This window comes from Manis javanica, chromosome 4 (genome assembly GCF_040802235.1).
Source record: "Manis javanica isolate MJ-LG chromosome 4, MJ_LKY, whole genome shotgun sequence".
NCBI lineage: Eukaryota > Metazoa > Chordata > Mammalia > Pholidota > Manidae > Manis > Manis javanica.
In genome coordinates this window covers 29,501,182-29,527,307 of record NC_133159.1, presented here as the reverse complement: position 1 = coordinate 29,527,307, position 26,126 = coordinate 29,501,182, and the positions used below count along the sequence as shown (strand labels likewise).

At 47.0% G+C, this 26,126-nt stretch overlaps 1 long non-coding RNA gene across 3 annotated transcripts in view; it reads left to right on the top strand.

Moving 5' to 3' along the window:
- Nucleotides 1-26,126, top strand: part of LOC108409306 (uncharacterized) — a 370,244-nt gene that overhangs the window by 127,519 nt on the left and 216,599 nt on the right. The window contains exon 5 of one of the 3 annotated variants that reach the window (XR_012130126.1): nt 16,624-19,688. The exons of the other annotated variants lie outside the window; for them this stretch is intronic. This is a non-coding gene — a long non-coding RNA (uncharacterized lncRNA). Of the gene's footprint in view, nt 1-16,623; nt 19,689-26,126 lie in introns of those variants that run through there. 3 annotated transcript variants of the gene reach the window in all.

Here is a 26,126-nt window from a genome sequence, read left to right as displayed (position 1 = left end):
CTCAGAGACGAGAACGGAAAATGATGCTCGCTGGCTTCAGGTGGAGCCCCGGAGGTGGTGGGCGTTTGCGGGCACCATGAATTGTCTGCAGAAATTGCCCCTCATGCATCAAAATTGCAAATTTCTTTTTTATTCTCCTACTGCTTCCTCCACCAAAATTTGCCTATAGCTAATAAGCGGCAGTGAGAGGAGGGGAGGATCTGGTGGGAGGCAGCAGGGTCCCTAAGTCAGGCAGAACTCCAGGCTCCTTTCGTCCTGGACACACGTTTGAATGCAGCCACCTTTGCTCCATCTCATTAAAGTCCAGGCTGGAAGGGATCTCCTAGGCCACAGAGTCCATTTCCCTCCAAAGCAGATATTCTATGATTTTCTGGGTCACTGCTCCCTGTGGGAATCAGGAGACAGCTGTGAAACCATACTCCAGAAAAGCATGTACGCACACACACACACACACACCTTGTGCCACACACTTTGAGAAGAGTTGTGGACTCTCTAAATTAAATCCATAAGACACCTGCAGGTCAAGAACACTACTGTGACATTGAAAACACCACAACAGAATCATGATAGGTGCCATTCGTTGAGCACTTCAGTGCCAGTCACTACAGTGAGGATTTCTAAGTGAATTAACATAGGTAGAGGAGCTTAGCATGGTGCTGGCACATAGTATGTGCTCTTATGGTTGTAATTTTCATGTAATCCTCACAACTCTTGGTGCTGCTATTATCCCCATAGTAGAGAGGAGATTCCTCAGGCTCAGAGACTTTAAGTAACTTGCCAAATGTCACCAGCAGTAAGCAGCAAGAATAAGGTCTTTCTGACTCTGGCCTTGTGCTCTTACTACTCACATGCAGGTGGTCCTTGTCTCTTCTGGCACCCCTCCAGTGACAGGGCCCTGCAATCACTCAAGCTGGACAATTTTGCATGTCTGGATTATTCTGACTCTCAGAAAGCCTTTCCCTTACCTGAGGCCCAACCTTGCTCCCCGATCTTAGCCCTGTCCTCTGTAGCTACATATAACATAGCTACTACCAGTGCCCTATCACAATGCTGCAAAGCTTTGTATCCTGGCATGCTTTCTTCCAGCTCAGTTCCTTCCACTGTATCCCAGAGATTTGCTCAAGGTCACATACCTTGAAGCTGGTGAAGCCTGGATTCAGACTGGGTGTATTATTTGCTGTGGCTTCTGTAACAAAGGACCATAAATAGAGTGGCTAAAAATAACAGAAATATATTGTCTCATAGTTCTAGAAACCAGAACTCTGAGATTAAGATGTTGACTTGGTTGGTTCCTTCTTGAGACTCTAGGAGAGATTCTGATCCTTACCTCCTCCAGCTTCCAGTGACTGCCAGCATTCCCTGGCTTGGAGGTGCATCACTCCAGTCTCTGTGTCTCTCTCCACATTGCCTTCTCCTCTGTCTTCTCCTCTTTTCCTAAGGACACTTGTTATTGGATTTAGGGCCTCCCAGGTAATCCAGGATGCTCTCATCTCTAGGTCCTTAACTTAATTCTATCAGCAGTGGTGGGGGTACTCCACCACTTTGTGTTTGCTGTGCACTAATGAAGAAGTCCTATGCTGCCATACCATGGGCTGAACAGGACCCGCAGATATATTTGCTCTGATCTGACAACCTTTTAAGAGCAATATGAATTAATCACTATTATTTGGAAACTGCCAAAGACTTCCAATATGTGGCTGTGTAAAACAGCACTTTCCCCTTCTCCTCTTGGAAAAGTATTACAAAACAACAACAAGTCGAAAAAGTCTGTAGACCCTATTTTTAGTGAAACTAGAAGTCAGGCTTAAACCCCAGACTCTAATTTATGCGAAGTTAGGATTGCAAAGCCAGCTGAGACTGCGCAGGAGCTCAACAAAGGAGGAGAAGACAAAACAATGAACAGAGAAATCTTAGCAATGAGAAGACTCATTACTGGGAGATCTCAAAATGTTTTCTGAAAAAGGATCATTCAGGTGGGCCCTAACCCAGTATGTCTGCTGTCCTTATAAAAAGGGGAAATTTGGATGCAGAGACAGACGTACCCAGGGAAGCTGATGCAAAGGCACGTGGGGAGAATATGACCATGTGCCTGGAGTGATGCACCAACACCAAGGGTTGCTGGGTAACACCAGAGGCCAGCAGAGGTGAGGAAGGAGTCTCCCCTAGAGCCATCAGCGGGAGCGTGGCCCTGCCAACACCCTGATTTCAGACTTCCAGCCTCTAGAACTGTGAGTTGATAAATTTCTGTTGTTTTTAGACCCCAGTTTGTGGTACATGATTACTGCAGCCCCAGGAAATTAACACAGGTTGTAAGGCATAGGCAGTGGGATTGCCACCTTAATATCGGGTTAAGTGGAATTCAGGTTAAAAGTCATGAAATGAGACAGAGAAGAGAACTTTCAATTCCAAGAATATAATACATATTCATATAGATACTAATTGTATTATACGTATGTTATATATTTAACTGCAAGGAAAATGTAACGAAGGTTATGAACTGTGTACCAAATAAAGTAGCAACCACATGCAAAGCAACAAAACTTAGAAGAAAGAGGTGAAAGGAGAAAGTGAAAGAAACTAATAGAAGAGTTTACTTTTTTCTGTTGACAGATTAAGTTGATAAAAAGCAAAGATGTATAAATAAGACCTAAATAATATAATTAACAAGGTATGGCACACATATGACAGAAGATAGAACTCCTCGGCTGCAGTTTTCCTTTAAGTGCCCAGGAGGCATTTCCAAAAGTTGACCATATATAAGGCTACAAATGAAACCTCGGTAAATCTTTCCCTCAAATAAAATAGTGCAGACATCACTTTCAGATCATAATTCAATAAGGTAGAAAAATAACAAAACTAGAAAACCAAAAACCCAGGCTGCACCGGGGTGGAGGGGCAGTGGGGATAGGCTAGAAGTGCCAGAGGGAAAATGCATGGCCATAAATGCTCCACCCTAAGTTCAATAAGCAAGGATTCAACCCAGGAAGTTAGAAGAATAATAACAAAATAAACCTAAGGAAAGCGGAAAGAAAAGGTAATAAAGTAACGTGAAAGAATAATTTAATGAGTTGAAAGTAGAATAACAATAGAATAAGTAAAATCCAGAAAAGGCTTACAAGCCAATAGTGAGATAGATAGATTTATAGCTCTAATAAAGAAAACATTTAGAAGGCAAATATACACAGAATAAGAAATAATACAGAGAAATTAACTCAGAGATGGAATTAATCATAAAAACCATTTGCTTAACTCCATGAACACAAATGTGAAAATCAGAAAGACTGGAATCTTCTAAGAAAATGTAATTCACCAAAGTGGTTTCAGAAGACACAAACATTTTCAATGTGCTGATATCCATGGAAAAGTGGAGAAAGTTGTTAAAGAGCTATATCCCAAAAGGCACTGGGCCAAATAGTTTCACAGAAGAATTTTATTTACTTTAAAGATGAATAATTCTGATATTAATTATTCTGTTCTAGAAATTGAAAAGGAGGAAAATATCCAGATTGTTTAAATGAATGGAACCATACACTAGTACCAAATCCCAGTGAAGACTGCACACAAAAGAAATGCCAGACTAATTTCACTTATGACTTCCAATTAAAAAATTCTAAATAAAGCATTAGCAAACAGAATTAGCAGCACATAAGACTATAATCAATTATATCCAAGTGGAATTTACTCTAGGAATGCAAGGCTGGTTTAACATTAAAAAACCAATTAAGATGATTCATCATATTGAAATGATTCACCTATGAAAAGAAATGATCAATTCTTGATTTATAAAAAAAGCACTTACTACAATAGGAATAGAAGGATATTTCCTTAAATGAAAAAAAACCACATCATCTGCACTAGGAAAATGCTGGAAGATCCTGTATTAAAGTTAGGAACAAGAGAAGACTTCCTACTTTCAACACTATCATTGAATTTTGTATGGGAGTCAGCAGTCAATGAAATTAGATAAGAGGAAGAAATTAGAAGTGTGAAAATTGTAAAAGGGGAAATAAAATTATAATTCTCAGATGATATTATTATATATTTGGAAAACTTAGAAAGACATACTTTGGAACTACTGCCAACAAGAAGAAAATTCAATGAAGTAGTGGTGTACAAAATAAATATATAGAAATCATTAACTTTTACATATATAAACAGCAACTAGTTAGAGGATATAATGGAAGACATGAGCTTATTTATAATATCAACAAAAAGGTAAAATACCTACTAATAAATTTAACAAAAAGTGTCCAAGGCATATATAAAAAAATCAATCAACAACAACAAAAAACCCTTTAACCACCCCTGAAGGAAACTGAAAGAATCTTGAACAAATGGGAAGTCTGTTTACATGCCTGGCTGGGAAAATTTGACCTCATAACTATTTCATTTTTTCCTAAGTTAATTTTTTCTCTAAGTTAGTATTTCAGCTTAACATGATCCTAATAGCTCTTTTTGGGAGAGAGAGAGGGAATGGGAACTAGACAAAGTAATTATAGAGAATTCACAGGGAAAAAGAAACAAGCCTAATCCTTCTGCAATTTGTTCCTTTTTATGCAAAATTATGTTTTTAAAAAATTTATCCATGTTGATACATCATTCATTCTAAATGCTGCATAATACTTTTCCATTGTATAAAGCATTATAATTTATTACTTCTGTTAATGGATATTCAGGCTATTTACTGGGTGTGGAATGTCCTTAATGGTTCAAATCATTCTGTGTGTGTGTGTGTGTGTGTGTGTGTGTGTGTGTGTGCGCGCGCGCGCGCAAGAGGCAGGCTGCTTGGGACTTCTGTGCTATCTAGAGAATACAAATTCAGACCTACACTTGACAGTCACCTAGTATTTTGAGTTCTTGCAGATAACTTAAAATTTGTTTCCATCCATAGTGCTAGCATTTTGCCATGCTTCCTAAGGCTGTTGGAAAAGTTTCTCTTGACCCTTGCTGAGAGCTTTATGCTCTCACTCTGCGCAGGTTGGAGGCACAGTGCTGCCCCTGTGAATATTACAATCCCACCCCCAACTCATGAAGGCCACCACAGTATGTTTCTGCTCCCTGCGTTGGCTTTGAGGTCCCTGTTTTATCTGACTCCTGGGAGTTCCAGTTCTTTCTCTTAAGCATGACTATGTATTTGTAATCTTTATGCTGTATTTTCCTTAGCATTTCTATGAGGTTGTGGGAGGTGGGAGGCCCTTTTGTGTCAGCTCTGTTCACTGCATTGCTGAAGTCCAGGGCCCCCAGTGGGTCCTCAGTACATCCCATCCTGTCTGGTTGCTCCAGCTAGTGAGTTCTTCTCATGTTCTGATTCTGGCTCCTGGCCTTCTACTCTGTCGGCCCTGGATGCCTTTATCTAGGTCACAGAGGGGCGGGATCTGTGAAAGGGCTGTGCACAGCACCCAGCAGAGAGGCTGCCCCAAAAAGGTGCGTGCTGATTTAGGACATTAAAACAGATGTTAAGAGAAGTCTTCAAACTGTTCTCCAGGTGACACTAACTAATCAGTATAGACAGTTGACTATTTCCAAACCCATGGGATTATATTACCCATCAGTCCATCTGTGTACTGTCTGCCCTGGGCATCTAGAACCTCTTTGTTGGGGGCTGGAGGAATGGGGGGTGAAGGGACAGGACAGAAAATCTGAACAAGGCCTGTGCAAGGCCAGGGAAATTAATTATATTGTGGGTTTTCCTTGTAGAGTCATGACCCTTGGGCCAGAGGGGAAGCAGGTTTGCAGTGAGCAGCAAAGACTTTGAAGGGCTTTAACTTGGGGTTAGCCCATTGTTATCAAGGCCCTTGGCCAGGGTCCTCCCTATCATAAAATATTTTGGAGAACAAGTTTCAGGGAGATCTGTGTTGATGCTGAAGAAGCTGTGGAGGTGAACCTGTCTACCAGGCAGAGACTCAAGGCAGAGCTCCACTCCCAGGGGCCTGAGGGAAGAGGGCAGCTCAGTGGGCCCTTGGGGACCTGGCACAAGCCGAGCTCAGATGGCACAACTATCTGCATCTTCTGTCACTGGTGGGAGGGACAGGTGGGGCTCTGGGCACCCAGCCAGGCAGGTCCCAGAGCCTACCTGTGGGGAGGATCGGGCAGAATGTGCAAGCAATGGCCCAAGGTCAGAGCCTGCAAGCCCAAGAAATCATAGGTTCAAACCTGCCTATGGCCAGGGCCCTCCCACAGAAGCTACCGTTCTGCAATTCCAGACCTTTGTGAGGCCAGCGGAGCCTCGGGGAGAGGGTCCGGCAAATGAAAGAAGAGCTATGTCAAACATAGGTGATATTTTTCAGTCTTTCTGTGACCATTACTTGGCATGTTCCCTTACAAATTCTGATGGGATGCGATCTCTGTGGCTAAGCGCAGAGAATGACCATGATTGGGCTATGTGATGGGGTACATGGGGGGAGCCTATGATTTCCCAGGGGAGTTGGGGGGGGGTCGGGTGTTGTGACACTGCTGGGGTGAAGCATCATTGCAGCACCTCTGAACAGAGGGGGCCACCCAGTGGAAACAAGCCTCCCTTAGTTCTGGTGTTAGCCTGCCTTTGCCACTAACAGATGGTCTTGCAGTCTCCCCACATATCCCCTGGGCACCATATTTAGCAGTAGGCAGATAAGGGGTAGGTTAACACCCAAGCGAACAATGTGACTTTTATGCTGGTGTTTACCATTACATAGAGGCTGGGAGGCGAGAAGACAGCCTCGGACACACTTCAGCCAGCAGTCTCCTAGGGGATGAACCCATGCTGACTTGGGTGATCCTGTACTTGAGGAGTGGGCAAAGAAGTTGATGGGAAAGCCTTACGCCAAGAGGAAGGCATTTCCTCTTCCTCAGTACACTGTAGGCTTTGAGAAAAGGAACCCTTAGGAAAGAATTATAGAACCTTCTGAGAAAGCATTCTAGAAGGATCCCTCTACAAACAAAAAGTGGTTTAAGGGAGCATATTACGGAACTGTTGGTTCATGGCATTGTTTCCAAGTCCCAGAGTCTGTATGTGACTCCATCTATGATTGCACATAAGAATTTTGGAAGACAAGTGTGTATGTTCATTATAGGATACAAAATAAGCCCAAAGCAATGGAGACAGCAATCTCTGAGTTTGGGGTGCCTTAGATAACTAGATGGGAATCCAGGGATGTTCAGGAATTACCAGACACTCCTGGCAGAGAAGGATATAGAGAAAAGCACCCTCCGTTTGTCTGGTAGGATTTACCAGGTGGAGAGAACACCTTTGTGATCCCTGGGGCCCAGCCATCTGCCAGCGGCTGTTGGGAAGTGCTGATGTGTTCAGGTAATGTCACTGGCTCCTAAGGACTTGGTGCAGCGGGAGATCTCATAGAGTGCTGGTTCATCTGGAGGGGGTGGGGTTGAAATCTCAGCCAGTGAACAATGTTGGCTCTCTTACACTCAGCAGAGTACAACTTTCTGTGAAGGAGGGAGCAGAGGTACAGCAAAGATGTCAGCCTTTGTCAGAACGTTGAGTCTTGGAGGACTGAAGACATTTAGGGAACTGGGGGAATGCTTTAGGCAGTTTGTCAAAAGTTACCCTATCATTAATTGCCAAACTTCCCACAGGATCAGATTGTGTCTGGCTGCAGCAGGGCCTCCTGACAGCAAATAAGGGGACAGCCAAGAGCAGCTCGGGGCACAGAGGGTGTTAAGAGGTCCCTGGTCCATGAACCCAGGTGGGGAACGATGGGGATGCATGGAAGCAAGCATTCTGGACAGAGTGGGGCAGTCCTGAGGAAGTTACACCCCAAATGCCTTGGTGGCCTTCAGGACTCTCTTCTACACACTGATGTCACCCTGGAAGGCTTGGGGGCAATGCTATGCCAGCAGGATGCTGGGAAAGGAGACCAATGGTTTATACTGGTTGTGGCCTATCCTGTAACAGGAACGGGGAGACAAGGGTCCTTGTGACTCCAGGGACCTCAAAACATTCCCCCTTCCCGGTTTAGGGGAAGCTATCCAATCCCCACATCTGGCAGTTTCCACAGGGCCCATTCCCTGCCTTTTTGGGGATCATCTGGAACAGGGATTCCCACCTAGGGGCATTTTGCCCCCAGGAGACATTTGGTTGTCAACCTTGCAGGTGGAGGGTGGGTAGTGCTACTGGCTCTACAAGCAGGGCTGCTGCCCAGCAGTGTACCCGGCGCAGGACGCCCCTCAGAGCCAAGACTTCCATCTCCAGGTGTCAACGGTGCTGAGGTAGAGAAGCACCGATCTAGAATGGTCTTCTCAAAGGCAGGTGCCAGGCTTCAGGCTACTTCTGCTTGCACCCTAGCCAACGCCCACATCCCTGAGCCATGAAGTCCTGGGTGCTTTCTTAGAACTGGTAAGGAAAAATTTCAGGGAACAAAACATGCACAGTTCTCTGATTCTCCTACGTTCAGAAAAACAAAATGTAAATTAAATTTTCAATCCATTATTCTGCCACACCTTCAACCTGCCAAGCGTTGAGGTGCCTGAGGACTTCCAACTCAACAGTTTTACTTTTCTTCCCCCCCTCCCCCGACACCCTGCCGCCTCCCCACTTTGGGCTTCATGCCTCAGTGTGGGGGGCTGGAAGCTGAAAGTGTGGGAGGGGATGAGATCACTCACAGAACATTCTCTCTGCGGAGTGGGAAGAGTAGAGGAACAAGGACAGATCGCCAAGGAACTCACACATTCAATGAGGGGCCATCAGGAGGAGGGAGAGGACGGGACCGTCACGGAGCTGGGCAAGGAGCGGTGAGAGAGGTGAGGGTGTGACTTCACTCCAGCGCGCCACACATGGTGAAAGCGCTGTGTGCCTGGCTCTGTGCTGGGATGCAGATGCTGGGGTGACTGGGATCCAGAGAGTTTCAAGAAAATGAGGATTTGTTCATTCATTCATTGCATTCAACAGCTCTTTATTGAGTGCCTGTTACGTGCAGGCACTGCTCTGGATACTGGGGTCGGTGGTGACCAGCACGCAGTCTCCCTGCATGGAGCAGGTGAGCAGAGCGCTTGCACGAGGAAGGCACATGAGGAGAAGGTGAGGGAATGTCGCCACAGAGGTCAGTCGGAGAAGGGTTGAGAAGAGGCCGTTCAGTTTGTGGGGGGCCACAGAGAGCAGTTCTAGGGCACCTACGGCTGCACTGACTTCCCTGCTGCTTCCCAGTCACACGAAGCACATCCTTCCTCGGGGCCTCGGCACTTGTTGCCTCCTTGCCTGGGAAGCTCTTCCCATAGATGTTGGCGTGTCTCCCTCCCTCGCTTCCGTCCTTAGTATTTCTGCCCTTCTGTTAGCTCCAGAGAGGCGCAGCCCCTGACCACCCCATCTAAACCTCATGTCTATTTGTTCATTGTCTGCCTCTCCTACTGTAATGCAAACTCTTCCAAGCAGGACCTCAGTCTCACTCAGTGCTGAATTTAATGCCAAGGCCCAGCACATAGTAGGCCTCACCAAATGTTGGACCAACAAGCCAGTTTCTGGGTCACTGCCCAGAAATAGTCTCAGTGTCCTTCTCCAGTGATTTATTGAAGCTGCTATTACAGCCTTTGAGATTTTTTTCTGAAAAGTTTTATGTAAAGCAGGAAATAAAAAGTGCTGGAGTCCTAGATTCAGAAAGGAGGGGAGAAGGGCATTTATTATTCCTTTCTAAGACAAGGCACAGTACCAGGAAAGGAGTAATCAAAGTTGACAGCTCAGAGGAGATGACAGGAAATGGTTTGGAGGAGTCTCCTTTGGTCACGAATGCTAAGAGAATTTGTGCCGAACCAGGGAGTTAACTGTGAGATATTTTGCTTCAAAAACATGTCTAATTTCATTTTTTAAACCCTTCTAGTAGAGGTAAAGTGGGCTTGTATCCATGGATTATACCAACCCGGGAGGGCTTCCTAATAGACATGAAAATAAATTAGTTATGACAGTCACTTCCTGAAGTCGGCGATGCTAGTTCTCACTGGAGAGCCAGTGGCCATCAGAGTTATGGTGAAAGAACTTTATGAAAGTTTTTATGTGTGTGTGTTTTAGGGCCTGGAATCAGAGACTTAAAGAAAGTCCACAGTGATGCTAAGACCTCCAAATATGATGAGAACAAGAGTTGTAACTTAAGGACTTATATGAAGAAATAGGATCTGGATACCAAACGCTGATGGGACTTGGCTTTCACACCCAGTCAGGAGCCAGGAGTCCTACGTCTGTTCCTGTGTGACCACACTTGCCCTTTCTGGGCTTCTGCAAAACCAGGGGGTTGGACCCACCCTCTGTGAGGGTCTGATCTTGTGTTTGCCTGTCTCTGTCCATTCTCCATTTGTCTGGTAATAGCATCACCATTTCCCTAGGGCAACTCTATCTTCCATATGGACACTGTTCATGAGCTTGCTAGTCAAGTTCTCCTCACCTCCCCTGACCAAGGGGGGTTATATCTGCTTCCCCTCTTTTCTGAAATACGGCTCTTCACCCTTTTCTTCAATTACCCTTTCCTACTGTCCATTGAATTCCCTTTGGCCTCCATTAGCAAGCATTGTTTCTGTTGCTTGGGTCCTAATGTTACAGGGCACTTTGAGCTTTGCAATTTGAGGAGAATAACCCTGCCTCGTATCTTTGTTGTTGAGATTCAATGAAACAGTGGACATGAAGCCCTTGGCATAGTGCCTGGCGGTCAGGGTGAGTTCCCTCCCTCCAATGTCTCCATGCTTTGTCCATTGAACTGCCATTTCTCTACTATATCCTTCCATGAGAAGCTTTTGTAGCAACTAAATTGAGTAAGAGTTATTTTGGAGAATAAATGAGATAGTTCATTTTTCACTTGGCAAATATTTAATGGGTACCTACTATGTGCCAGGCTCTTCAAGGCACTGGAGATGCAGCACGGAATAAGACCCAGATCCTGCTTGCAAGGAGTTTACATTGTAGTAGGAGAGGCAGACAATAAGCAAATAGATGTTAGGTTTAGTTGGTATGGTCAGAGAATGTGCCTCTCTGGAGATGATGGATGGGCAGTCATATGACTGAAGTGAGGAAGGGAGACATGCCAATATCTAGGGGAAGAGCTTTCCAGGCAAGGGAGACAGCACATGCAATGGCCCTTGGTGTGGCTTCGAAACCACAAGCAAAGAGCCCAGTATGTCTGGAGCACAATGAGGAGGGGAGAATAGTACGAAAGGAAGCTGGAGAAGTAGCAAAGCTCTACAGCATCTCTGCCAAATCCTTAGTCCTGCCTCTACTTGCACACCTCCAGGGGTGGAAGGCTCACTTCCACCTGAGATGATATTGCCCATATTAGGGTGGGCTTGACTTTCAGTATTTCTTTTGACCATCAGCCCTATTTTGCCTCTTGAAGCCCCCCCCACACAACCCATCTGCCCTTGCCCATCTTGGCCAACCCCTTGGAGATCTGATGCCAGATCTTCTTCATGTCTTAATCTTACTCCATTAAGATGTTCCTCATATGATATCATTTGGCATCTCTTTGGAATTCATCAGGATATGTCCCACCTTGTTCTAGGCACAATACCTCTATTAATTCTGCCTAAGATGACATAGTTTGTGGCAGCCTGTCCCATACCTGTCAGTGCCCATCTCTTCAGGCTTTTCTTTTATGGACGGGGCTGCTCCAGCACTCTCCCTCTGCCTGCTCTCCCCCGGCTCCTATCCTGAGGCCACTGGCTTGGAATACAGGTGTAGCAAGTGGCATTTATTGTTATAAAATGTTTCTCTTGTTGGGTTAAACCCACTAATCCAGCAAGTCAGACCTTCTGAGATCCTGATTCTGTCATCCAGCATATTTACTATTTTTCTACCTTGTGTCACCCACAAGTCCCATTTCAACACTACACATGTCTCATTTGTGCATTTACAAGCTCAGACTGGCCTCAGCTCTGCGTCGGGTTCTGGCCAAGTGCTGCAGAGGCAGAGATTCCCTTGGGGAACCTATAATCTAGTTTGATGGAGGGTGTGAAAACAGATAATTACAGCACAGTGTGTAAGTTCTATGGGAACCTGGTAGGGGTGGGTGTCGGGAAATGCAAGCAGAGGTAACATGGAGCAGGTACTTGCCAGGAGTCCAACTGAGAGGAAAGCATTCTGGGAAGAAAGCACAGCAGATGCAAAAACAAGGAGACAGGAAAGTTAGCATTGTGTTCAGGGAACCACTCACGTGGCGTGTCTAGTGTGTGTAACTGAGGACACAGAAGCTCTGTTTGGCTGGGAGAAGTGGGTGAAAGGGAACATCAGTGCCCTGAGTGTTTCCCAAGGGCCAGCTGAATCCAGGGGACGCTCAGTTTTCAATGTAAACGCAACCCATGGGACTTCTGCAATGGCACTTCTAGGCATGCAGTACTCATTGAGCGGGGCTACCATTTGAGATATTCACATGTCAGATGCTCCTCTCCCGGGGGTCCCTGTGAGTCACCGGGGCCACTACTGGCTTGGCCTTGGGGCTTGTAGGAGCATTCATTTCTCATTCAACACTCCCCATGATCTTGTTCCAAACTCTCCCCAGTCCTTCCCCGTGTTTGCGAGGCCTGTCCCTGTAAGATCCTTGAAATTCTGGGGGCCAAAAATGACTTATGTTCTGAATTCAGCACCTTAGCCCAGCAGCATTCTGTCTTGCAAAACCACCACTCTGCCAGCTTCACATGAAGGGGCCATTTAATATGCAGCTAAGAAACAGCCCTACAAAGCAAAGAAGATAAGGTGGGAATGTTGAATATTCATTTTTGTGGTTAGAGGGTGTTTTTCCTATGATTCTGTTATTCAAATTAGCTTGGATTGTAACCTCCATTTCAACAACAAATGCTTAAAGAAACACAGCAGGATAAGCCCTGTTTGTTCTCCTGAAATCTCCTCCAGAGTGACCTGCTCCCCTGAAAACTCCACCTTTGAAAGGAGGGGCTACAGTTGGTCATTTCTTCTACCCTCAAGGACTTAACACAGCAGACAGGAGGACGATAGATGAGACCTAGCTGGTCTCTGGTCCTGGGGCCAGTGCCTGCAGTCCAAGCTCTGCGCGTTGATGTATAGCCTTGGACAGGGCAGTGGGCCAGCCTGATCCCCAACTAGCTTAGGAAGCAACTGGGCAGGGAAGCCAGCAATAGCTCTCTGAGGACCACTGCTCTGTGTTCCCAGTGGAACTGGTTAAGCCCATTCTCCTACACTGGAAACTGAGTCTGAGACCAGATAGCATGAACCGGTGATGAAAGTTTGAGCAGATAGCATTCATATAATTAAATAGCTTTGTATCCATCCATATCTTTCCATTTCCATTGAGAACTCTTGATTCAAGCCTAGATAGACACTCACCTCCTAACTACTTCTTGCTTTTGCTCTCCATCCTCTCCAGTCCCCACCTGGCAGCCAGAGTGATTTTTGAGAGTGTAAATTGGATCATGTCACTCCTACTCAAAATTTTGCCTTCCATGACTTCCCACTGAGCTTAGGATAAAGTCCATGGTTTACACGGCCCCTGCCTGCCTTTTTGACCCCTCTTTTGCTACTGTTCTCCCACTCACTGTGCTTCTGCCACCAGTTCCTAGAGTGTGCCATGCTCTCCTCTGCCTCAGTGCCTTTGCACTGGCTGTCCTCCCTCATAGGACATGACTCCCAGCTCCTCTCCTGATTAGCACCATCTCACTTTTCAGTTTCAATGTCACCTCCTCAGAAAGGCCTTCCCAGATCTCTCTGAGCCAGTTTCCCCGTGTGAATCTATTACAGCACTGTCTTCCTTTTCCTCCTCGCCTTCCTGGTCACAATCTGTAATGAGTTGTTTACTTGTTTTCTGTCTCTTCTATAAAAAGGCAAGTCTCTGAGTTAGTCATCACTGTATCCTCAGGACCCAGCACAATGCTTGATAAATATTGACCAAATGAATTTACTGAGCACCAAATTATGTGTCAGGTTCCTCATAGACTTTTTCTTGTTTAATCTCTGCAATAACCTTGTAGAGTTGGTCAGTGTTCCGTATCAGAGAGAGCTACATCAGCTCTTACAACCTCACATAGCAGCAGAACAAGACACTGAACGAAAGTCCGCCTGCCCCAGAGTCCACCTTCTTTCCACTATCTCCTCTGTGCCTGAAAACTCAAGCACTGGTTTTGTTACTTACTACCTATGGGACGTAAGGCAAGGCAGTCAAAAAAAGACTTTTTGAATGTCTTTTTCCTCAATGTAAAATGTGGGCATTAATAAAATGTGCCCCTGTACTATAATGATGCATGGACTCTGAAACCAAATTGTCAGGGTTCTCTAGCCTGCTACTATCTGTGTGACCACAGATGAGTGATTTAACCTCTCTGTGCTTCAATTTATAATCTGTAAAACAGGCATAGGTAGTTGTTGAGAGGATTACATGAACAAGTGTATGTAAAGCCTTTAGAACAGTGCCAGTCACTTCTATAGCTGTAATGAGATTATTATCACCGTCATTATTAGTTAGCATTTATGAACTTTATGGTTTTCCAAACCCCTTCACATTTCAGCCACCAAAAACTCTTTGGGGGTAGACAGGAAAGGCTTTATTTTCCTATTTTATAGACGAAGGAACTGAGGCTCAGGACGTCTTGCTCATCCTCCCTCCCAAGGCTTAGCCTAGTGCTTTCCTGTCTCTGCAGCTTTCCGCTGCTTCGTGCCGGCTGCCCGCGTTCCCCCTCCAGCCCCACCTGCCTTGCTTCTGCTGATCTGTCTTTTGCTCCATTAGGCAGGGCCGCGACCCCTAGCCCTCGCCGCGCTCTGCGCCCTCTGAGCTCTGCCTGCCCGCGCCTGCCCGACCCACCCTAGGGGGTGACTGCAAAGTGAATTAGTGCGCAGCGGAGGGCGTGGGGGCGCCAGGGTTCCGGCAGCTCCGCAGGCGCAGCACTTCCCGGCCTGATATTTGCACAAAGTGCTCTCAGGGCCTCTTTACATTTGCACTTGCCGGTGGGGTTAGCGTTTTCGCCGAAGCGACTTCTCCAAAGGTCGCTCACATCCTGTGTTTGAAGAACCCAGGCGGATAGGAACTCTCTCTCCCCGTCTCGCCGGCTTCCTCTTTCTCTGTTCCCGCAGCTGCCTCCCCCCTTCTCTCTGGCTCTCTCCTTCTGGGTTTTTTGTATCTGTCTTCCTCCATTTCACTCCATCTCTTTCCATTTCTGCCTCTCTGCATCCACCTCTCTCCTCTCTGAATCCCCATTTCTGTCTTCAACATTTGTTTCTCTCCCCCAAGCTGGCCCTCTCCTGCTCCACTCAGCCCTCTCCTACCACCTGCTCCTCCCCTTTTCATCCTTGTCTCCCCCATTTCCTACTCTTCAACAGAAGGATGCAGCTCATGCCTCACATCCCCATGGGGATGCCTCCATGGTGGCCTGGACCTGATCCTTGGTCCTAGTGCCCTTTTCAGGTCCTTTCAGAGGGCCATTGGAGACCTAGTGCAGTAGAGGGAAAGGACTTTTGGATCCCACTTGCACCAAGTCCCTGATATGCGTGTGGTTTTTGGGAACAACCAGGCTGAACCTTCCAAGGCTGTTAGGCTTTTTGTTCTCCCCTGTTCCCCTGGCTTCTCCTTCCCAGTCTCAGCTTTCCACCATTCTTCCAAAAGCTTGCTGAGAATTCCTGGGAAATGCCAGACCTTCCAGCTTCTCTTAGCAGGTGGGAGCCTTAAGCCAGAGCTGCTCACCTGACCTGCCAGGAAATACTGTTCTCCATCCCCATCCACCCTCAGAACAGCCAGGCAGTCCTGGGGTATCTGGAACTCATGGGCTGGTTGTCTCCGGCAGGGGGCAATCTGGGCTGGATTCCTTGGAAGGGTTTGGTGGGGACATCCAGCAGTTCCTAAAAGTGGCTGGCAGGATGAGTGGCATTTGGCCCTCTCGGTTCTGCTGAAACGATCTGCTCCATGGTCAAGGAAATGCCCTCCACCTGGACATTTACTATCTCAATTGATTTTGAAATACACCACTGTCACAGTGAGCAAGGGGCCCCAGGGGTGGCTGGAGTTTGTGTTTCAGGTGTCTAAGGTGCCCCTAGAGCAGGATGGGGGTCAAAGAGGCTGGGGGCAGGGGAGTGGTGAAGCTCCAGCAGCGACCCTGGATCTCCATTTTCCATGCATTTGGATATTTCTGTCCTTCCTTGCCTGCTTTGCCCTTTTAGCGACATCAGGCTCTGCAGCCTGACTGCTCTGCTGGTGCTTGGCTGCTCTGCAGATTAGAGCTGCATCGCTTTGAAATACTTTGTGTGCAAAGATTCGACTAGCTCCTACATCCATGTACTTCAGCCCAAGAAATTCCAACATTACTTTCCTCAGTAAAGACCTATTCGAATCTGTAAATATATGATTGTAATTGTGTTGAATACTTGTTTAAAAATTATTTTAAATATTTTATCACTAACCTATGAAAACAAACTTTCTCATTGATGGTGCCTGTCAGAATTTGAAAAGATCCTCATTAAAAAATGTTTATTATCTGTGTAGTCATTTGATTAATTGTGTGTAATCATTTTCAGTACAAAACCTGATATTAAAAAAATGTTTCCAGAAGCAAACTCAAGTTTCTCATTAAAATATTCTAAAGGATTTTATTTGGAAGTCATATACAAACTCAATATTTAATATCTTTGCTAGTACTTTGTATTATTTTATTTTTCTTATCATAATTCTATTTTGAAAAGAAAATGTAATTGATTTGTAGATGCCTCCCAGTGGATCTACACGAGGTCTGTAGAGGAGTGAAAGAATTGGCTTTTTGACGAGATGGTGACAGCAAATGGGAAATTCCTAAGTGAGGACCTTGCCAAGGTCAAAGGAGTTTTTTTTTTTAAGGGAACGGGAAGTTGCTCTTGGCTTAAACCGCCTTGGATTTGGAGGCCACCGCTGTGCTTCTCCGGAGGACAGCCCGAAAGGATGGATTCCCTGATTCGGCTCCAAGGGGCTGGATTGCTGCCCGGGGTTCCAGACATTGCCGGCGTCTCTGCAGAACTGAGCCCGGCCTTCCGCCGGCGCCGCTGCAGCTCTTCTCGCCGGCTGCTTCCCTGGACTCGGCTGACGCGCCCGCGACAGTGGTTTACATGGGCCGTGGCAGACACGCTCCCTCACGCAGAGCTTGCTCTCGGGGGACCTTCTTGGCAGTGTTCCTGAGCATTGCAGACTCAGGCAAAAAATGCCTGTCCCCCAAACCTGCCTTTCTGGAGATTGAACCACTGGGGTGGCGGTTACCCCGACGCCCTGTCTGATCAGAGCGCCTGGAGGTTTGTATGCAGTGTGAGAGGAGGACCTGGCTTGAGCAGTGTGACCTTGCCTTTGACCTCTTCAATTATTCTCTTGGGCACCGGTTTGCTTCTCTGTTACTAGGACGCGTTGAACACTTGCCTTGCAGGACTGTAAGGAGAAAATGAGGACGTGTATATAAAAATATTCTGTAAACTTTAAAGTTCTGTGAACATGGAGGAGCTGTGATTACTGCTGTCCGCAAAAGCAGGCTCACCATGACTCCTACCGAACCATGAATGATAGGTTAGCAATTCTACAGTTAGAAGCTCCTTTGGGGTTCCAGTGGCAACGGCTGGGTGGCGAGGGGGCATGGCTGGCAGGGGATGCCTTCTGCTCTAAGATCCAGCTCGAATTAGGGTCTGTAACACACTAGAGCCCTGCTCTTTCGTTCGCTAAACAAACGTTAACTTACTTATTTTACAATAGCTTTTCTCCTTTTACCCATTCTGCAAGTAATACATGCTCATTCTAGAACATTTTGAAATACGGATAGGCTGAAAGAAGAAAATAAGAGCCACCCCAAATCCTGCCTCCATGAAGGCATATTCCCCCACACTCTTTCAAATCTGTTTCAGAAAAATGTTGTACCATATAAGGCTTCCTGCTTTGGGATCGGCTTTTTAAAACATCTAGCAATAATTTGTGATCATTTACTTTGTCGTAAACGACCCTTCTACATCATAAAAGTCACTGCCTAGCTGTCTGTACCATTAAGCATTCAGGGTGGCTGGCACGTGCAGAGCCATGAGCAAGGCCCTGGAGGGGAGAGGCGATGAGCAGAGATCTCCTTGGCTGCCCCCTGGAACGCACAGCCTGTAGAGGAAATCAGATCACCGCAGGGAGATGGGGACCTGAGACTCAGGACTGGGGGCATTGGGCCCAGAAGGAGGGGGACAGGAGAGAGCAGACATTTCCAAAAGGGAGGACAGGGAAAGCATCCTAGAGGAAAGCACTGGCCTAGAAAAGTGGACTTGAGCTAAACATGTGAATGGCAGGAAGAGGATGACTTCTGGGAGTGTGTGAACCCACGGATCTTCAGAAAAATGTGATAGAATCACAACCTGTTCTTGTGCTTTTGTGGAAGCTAGTAAAAGGGGTAGGGTTTTGTATCAGGATTGGGGAGCTAAAACCTGTTACCCCACCCAACAGATGGGGAGCATTTACCTCTGGATTATATTGATGACTATGAGCAAGTCACATAACTTTGAAATGTTAAAGCTGGAAAGGGTCAGTGATTTTCCCACTTCACATTTTATAAATGGAGAATTGAGGCCCAGAACAGGGGGTGACTTACCTGAGGTAAGACAGCAGCTGTTGGAGGTGATGCTAGGAGCTGGGGGACTACTTCAAGGGTAATGACCAAGCTGTTCACAAAAGCATACCCAGCACTTGGCACAGACCTGCACAGCAGCCCCTCAGGACAGGTGCATTCAACACAACAGAGCTCCCATGGCTCGATAACCAGCCCAGCCTTCTAGCACTGTCTTGGGGAAGACCAAGAGAGGAGCAAATATGCTGTGCTTCTTAAACCTGTTATCCCACCTCACAGATGGGGAGCATTTACCTCTGGTACAATCAAGAGATAAGAATTAGTCCTGCCCACCCCAACTTCCCCCCGACTCCCCTGGGAGGATAGTTCCTATATGAGTCAGGCTCCTTTGGCTAGAAGAAAGACAGATCCACTCAAATACTTCAGAGAGGAGGGAGTTCCTTGTAAGGATGCATATAATGCTCTTGGGAATCCAAGGATGAGAACCAGAGGGGAGTCAGACCTCATGGGAACTGAAGCTGGGATCTGAAAACCATTTGACATCAAAGCAGCCCTGTCTTCTCCCAGCATACCCATTAGGCTACAGATCCACCCACTGAAGCGGGCATCCAAACTATTCATCTATCCAACCATCTGTGCCATCCATCCACCCGCCGTCCATCTAGTCAAATGTTACATGAGCTTCTGCCCTCCAGGGAGCCTCTGCTGTGGGCTCTTCCATACTATGGCAGAGACCGGAATGAACGGGCACAGTCCTTGCTCTCGAGGAGCTCATGGTCTAACAGAAAATTGCCGTCATATTTATTCATTCCCTCATCCTTCAGTAAACATTTCTGTGGGCCAGGTTGGGACCAGCACTGGGGATTCAGAGATGAAGGAGGCACCCACATCTCTCTGTGAGAACTCACAGTCTGGGGAGGGCACCCATGGATACAGTCACAATACAATCTGATTGGTGCTAAAAGAGAAATTGATGGACTGATCAACTGATATTCTGCCTTGTTCTGTGGAAGATTTAAGATTTAAAGATATGTAGATTAAGACTCTGGGATGTGTATCAATGTGGAACTATTTTGCGATTGTATTGTTGGGGTCATAGGGCCAGAGTATATCCTTATAGATGGGAGTGGAGTTTTCACAAAGGAAATGAAAATGTCCATTGTCAGTCTTTTAAGAAAGATGTCATTCATGCAGCAGGAAATGAGGACTCTGGCAAGCAGGCATTAGGTGGGGGTGAGGGAAAGACTTTCTGTCTGTGGGGTGAGGGGCAGTTCTGGATTCTGAGGTGTAGTTATCTCTAGAACATTCCTAGAGGTGGTGGGGTGGGGCAGAGGGTGGAAAGGGAATTTCCCTGGGCTATAGGTGGTCTTCTTCCCTTATTATAAGGTGACCATACAATTGATAGTCCAAACTGGCACACCTTTGAGAGTAAAAGGGGGCTTTAATAATTATGCTTAGACAGCAGGAATAAATGGGTGCACCTGACCACCTGCTAACGGTTACTCCTTCAGTAAAGTGTCTTTAAAAGTTCTAACTGGTTTCCGTCACCTGGAGAGAAATAGGGAGGGCCTGTGCTCATGCTTGAGGCCTATAAAAATATTGAAATTCTGTAAGAAATTATTATTGACTCCAAAAATGTGAAAAGAAAACTGTAAGATAAAAAAGAATAGGTGTTTAATCAAATGTCTATCAAACATTAGGCCAACTTTGTTCATTGCTAAATTCATCAAGGCTGCTTTACATTTCAGATTGCAGATTTGATTCTCTCTCTTCTCAAGTCAAGAATGACTGCTGAGAATCATAGCCAAACATAAATCAGCTGCTTATAGCCAAATAATTTCAAAAGTCAAATTATAAAATTTTTTTCATAGTATTTAACAGCAAGGAATCATACTAACTGAGGTATATGTGTGTCTTTTAGTATGTATATTTTTTTTGTGGAGTGGGACCTTCAAAAGTCAGAATATCCAGGATCAGTGAAATTCTTTAAAGGCCTCGTGCACAAGCAGGGCCACTGTGGCACACAGGGACCTCGTTCCCATCATGGTCTATGTGAATGGCACAGTAGAGTAGTGCAGTGCCCAACATGCACAACTGTATGAGGTGACCCTGGACACAGGATTGGGCAGGGTGCTCTTCCAGAGGCCAAAGAGGGTACGGCAGTGGTTGAGACGTCTCCAGGGAGTACGGTTGTGCCTGGGAAGCAGTGTGATGGTGAGACAGAGAAGACAGAGCAGAAAACACTCAGCAAAGTAGAGCTAAACCTTGACTCTGTTTGCTTGTGGCCCAGCAGGGTGGGGAGATAGCCTGGCATGCAAAGAACCGAGTTAGAGGTGGCTATTGTGACAAGGGCTACAGCAGCAGCCAGAGAGAGTGCGACAGGGGCACATGGGGAAGAGGGGGAAGGTAATCCTAAATGCAGGGACTGTGGAGGCTGCATAAATAAGGATTGATTCTCACTGAGCCTTAGAACACAGCAAGGATTTACTCAGGCAGAGAGCTAGGGGTGGTAAGCACAGGACGTGGGGAACACTGGGCATCCCTGGGGGGTTCTGCCAGCATGCTCCTTTGGTTCTTTCCCTGCCAAAAGATGCCAGCCATCAGGAGCTGTTCGATTCCAGCTGAACAAAACCCGCTGGACAGGAGAGCAGGGCGTGACTTGGCTGGAAGCAAAGGTGCTCAGAAGGGTTCACGCTTTTCTCTGACACCAGCTCCTGTCTTGGCAGAGCACGTAGCTGCGGGGCTATCCTGGAACTGCCCCTTCCCTCCACTACTCTGGGGATTCTGGCCAAAGATGAATTTCTTTCCTTTCTACCATGAAACAGTTGCCTTGTATACTGTAAATCTGTAGAACTGCTCCTGGGTGGGGAAGAAGGGTACAGATCTTTTGGGGCCATTCAAGGAAGACTGGCACTTGAAAGTGGAATTGCCCACACAGTGGCAGAACTGGGCAGGGCCAGCCCCTCATCTGAAGCATAAGGAAGCTATTATCCCTTTTTTACTATGGAGGAAACTAAGACAAAAGGGTTCACTGCCTCATCCGTGGCCAGTCAGCAATTACTAGAACCAGCACCCCACTCTCCATCTGTTAGGTACAGTAGCAGAGGTGAAAGCTGAGCTAGATTTTTAACACTGAGAAGACTTGAGCATCTAAGGAAGGGAAGGAAAGATGTTAGGCTAAGGGGTCAGCTGAGCAAGGTGGGTAACGGATGATAGTGGCAGCCATTGTACATTAGAAAGAGCTGACACGTTTTTGAGCCAGGTGAATTTTTAAGTGTGAGTGTGGTACTTGCATTAGCTCATTTATTCCTCACAACATTATCAAGTAGGTACAATGAATCCCTTTTTATGGGTGAGGAAACTGAGGCACAGAGAGTGTTAAGTGACTTGTCTGAGGTCACTTAACACTTGACACTCCCACACAGACACTCCCACACAGAACTTGACACTCCCACACAGAATACCAGGTGTGTTAGCACCACCTGCCTTGTCACACCTAGTCCTCATCACAACCCTAAAGGTGGGGATGATTATTATGGCCATTTTACAGATGCAGATATTGAGGCTCAGTAAGGGTAAGCAGCTGGCCCAAGGTCATGCTTTACCTTCCATCCTGGGAGTTATTTCTGACAAGCTCCTGTTTCATTGACAGAAGCCTTGTACTCCCCATGATTCCACATTCCCCAATCAGCTGCTCTCTGGCTTGCCACGGAGGCCCGTGTCGCCACTATATCAGTTTTAAGGTTTTCAATAATTCTGTGAAGAGACAGAGCAGCATAAAGCAAAGCTAAAAATATCATTTTTCTGTAGCTGTCATAACAACATTTGGGCTAATTGATTCTCAATAGAATAATGACATCCAGTATGTAGTGAGAAATATTCATGAAGAGATCTGTGAAATCCTCGAGGTGCGGGGCCATGCTAACAGCCCAGGACAACTCAGGGATGTGTCCGTGTAGATGGGGCTGAGCCAGGCCAGGCCGGAGGGTGAAGCCTGACCGCCAGCCAGTGCTGCAGCCTCGGGCAGGAGTTTGGACATCAAAGCATTTTAGTCACTGAGAATTGTGGCTCCCAACCCCCAGGCTGCTTTAATCAGAGAAAGGTGATGAAAAGATTGGAGGGTATGATTTATGGAGCGAGATTAGCATCAGAGGAGTCGAGGGGGAGAAGAGAATCTCTCTTAAAGTAGTTGAGATAACAAGCCTGCCAAGGGGAACCGGGAAGGCGTGGCGGCAGCCTCGGGGCTGGAGTCTTGAATGAGTCCTGCGGGATGGGTGGATGCGGATCGTGTGGGAGGGGAGGGAAGGGAAGCTCCTCTGGGTCTCAAGGGCCGGGCCCAGCCCCTGCAGGCAGAGCTGCTTCTGGCCAGTCTCTAGACGGCCCAGACCCGTGGGTACTCCTGGCTAACCTGCCCCCACGGGGCCTTTTCCCAGGGCTCCGAGAGGAGGCCAGGCTCGGGTCTTTGGGGTGGCGTGCAAGGGGCAGTGTCCTGGCTGGGTGGGATGGTCTTCCAGGCTGGGTGCTGGGATGCCCAGGGCTGCATGTGCCCGAGCAGGCGCGGATCCACAGAGGGCCACGCTGTTTGTGGGGAGGCAGAGTACCCTTGTCTGTGGGGTGGGGTGGAAGCAGGATCCTTACACCGACAAAGCACCTGATGTGCCAGGCTCAGTGTGTAGGAGCTCATTCCAACTTCATTGCAACTGCGAAGTAGGGACTCCTATGATTTCTGTTTTACAGAAAAGGGAAACCAAGGCAGTTAAGAGTTTAAGCTGCTCTTAACTGGAGTAACTGGATGCTCATCATGAACAGAATGGCTCTCCCAAGTCACACAGTTAAGGGGCAGAGCTGGGGTTAGAGCCTGGGTCTGTCAGGATCCAGAGGCCACAAGGGCTAAAGAGGGGTGCTGCTCAGCCCCTCCTTGGGGCTGGTCCTGTGTTTGAATCACCCGAGGGCAGAAGGGTTGGTGGGGCTGTGGTATCGTGTGAGTCTGTGTCTGTGGGCAGGCCCTGTAGGGCCATAAACCATCCCTTACTGAGAAGTAGCACCGTTCCCTGCCCTCATTTCCCCAAGTTTCAGGGACCTCGACCATTATGGCCCTAAATTCACTCTCTTGTGTTCCCTCCTGTGGAATGTCTGCCCTTTCACAGTGTGACCTGTTATTTCTGGAAGCCCCCTTGTGTGTTAATAACTGTTCTCTGATGTTCTCCTCCAAACCCCTGCATGAGTATTTGTGGCCAGGACCAGGTCAAGGTGGGCATGTCACCCTGCCTGTGCTGCTGGGCCACCCCAAGACCTCTAAGATTTGCCCCCAGGGTGGTGCCTCTGGGTGTTCAGGCTGAGAGCACTCTAGACTATGTGATCCACAAGGGAGGCTCATGTCTCCTGCTCACCCCTCAACCCTCAGTGCCGAGCACAGGGGAACAGCTCAATAAACAGAGCTTAGCTTCCCTGCACTAAACCATCCCGTGTTGCACTGTGTAACCTGGGTATCCAGAAATGGCTCCTATACCTTCATTCTTTCTGTTGGCCACTCCTGAAAGTCTCCAGCACCAGGCAGCTCCGGGACCAGCACCAGAGACAGTATCTTGTTTTCCTCTCTATTCCTTCAGCCAAGTCTCATGCAAATCAGCTCCTTCTAGACTTGCCCATTGGCATATTTAATAATGACTAATAATTAATGGGTAACATTTATTGAGTACTGGTAAAGTGCCAGACCCTGTGCTGAGCTTTTCATGTGAATTATCTCCTTTTATCCCCACGAGTTAGGTACTATTTTTATCCTGATTTTACTGGCAAGGAATCTGAAGCTCAGAGATGGTGAATAACTTTCCTGTAGACACACAGTTGGCAAATAAGTGCAGGAGCTTGTCTGACTTTAAAGCTTGCTTTTAACTGCTCTGCAGCATGCCCTCCGGATTGATCTGAATTCCAGCTACACGAGGTCTGAGCTGAGTCCTCAGCTACATATATCATTAACTTCATGTCAGCAAATCTTGGATGTCAGTATCATCATCCTGATTTTACAGATAAAGAAACTTAAGCTCAGAGCCCTGAAGCAATTTGTCAAGAGCCAGCCAAGCATTAAAGAGGTTGAGCTGGGATTTGAATCCAGATCTGCTAGCAGTTCAGCCTTATTCCTTATGCTGTGCCATCCTTCTTGGGGGACTGAAAGTCTTCAGTCACTGGGAAATGGGGTGGGAAGAAGGAGTAAGGAAGCGGGCCCCAGTCAGTGGTATGTGCTGTAATGTTGGGTGCCAGGGTTCCAGAAGAAAACATAGAAATCCCAGTATCTGAAGAATCCTGGGGGACAGGTGGCGACCTGGCATCTGTACGGGGGCATTTAGAGTTGCTGCCACCCACATCACAGGTGTGTCTCGGGTTCCAGCCCTTCATCAAGGAGCTTCCAAAATTATTTCCCAAGTGTGCCCTCCCATGGGACAAGAGCTATCAGGACACTGTCTACTGGCCTCTCATTGGTCTGGGAGGGGTGGGACTCCCTGCAGTAACTGGATGCTCATCATGAACAGAATGGCATCTCTCTCCAGAGGTAACGCGCGATGAAATAGGAAAGGAAGGAAAAACTTGTTTTGGTTTGCACACATCCAGGCCTGGCTGTTCATCAGCCGTGGGACTGTGGGCCAGACACACGTCACTTTGAGCCTCAGTTTTTTAAGCACAAAATGGGGATATTACTGCCTGCCCTTCCTCCTGGGCAGGGCTCTGGAGTGAGGCGTCTGTTTTTATTGCCAGGGCAGATGTGCTCCACCTAGTGCATTGCAAGACGACGGACGGATCTGGTAGGGGAGGCAGCTTGGAGGAGCAGGAGAGTGGAGAAGCCATGGAGAGACATTCCCCAAAGGCATCTAACCTTTGGGGTCAGAGCAAATTGAAATCCTCTCTCCAGCCTTTCCTGAGTCCAGGAGTATAGCATTTCTGTAACAGCAAAGTACAGGTGTTTTCATTTCCCAAGATGAGCCATTTTTGTAGTTCATTCGTTCACATATCTATTCTTAAAACTAACATTAATAAGCATAGATGGTAGATGGGAGACATTGGACCTTCAGAGGTGGAAGGGACAAGGACCCTCCCCTCAAGCACTTCATGGCATATTTGGGGAGATAAGTTACTATGATATGGCCACAGGTGGCACTGTCCATCGGACAGGTACAGATAAGGTACTATGGAGTGAGTAGTTGGGGATAACAATTCCAGCTGAGGCAATCAGGGAATGCCTCCTGGAAGAAGTGGCATTTGGAATGCAGAAGCAGCTTTGAAGGGTGTAAAGATACTGTAATACAGGGGATGAGGCTTCTAGGGAGATTGCATTTCATGTATTTGAATTCATCCATGTATATGCACACAGCATAATAATAATAACAGCAACAAAGAGTGTATATGGAGAACAGAGTTGGGGTTTTGACCCCCACTTCACTCAAGGAGCTCTGCCCCAGAGCAAACACAAGCATGGAACTGGGTTCTGCTGTTTCCCCGTAGCTTTCAGGGTCTCTGCATCTCTTTTCCTGTGAGTATCACCCTGAGGGTGATTCTAGTGTTTAAAGACACACATCTTTCATGTACTGTGGTCCCTCAAATCAAGCCAATAACCTCATCTGGTGCTTAACCCAAAGAAAAATGATTTGTTCCAATGCTGAAGG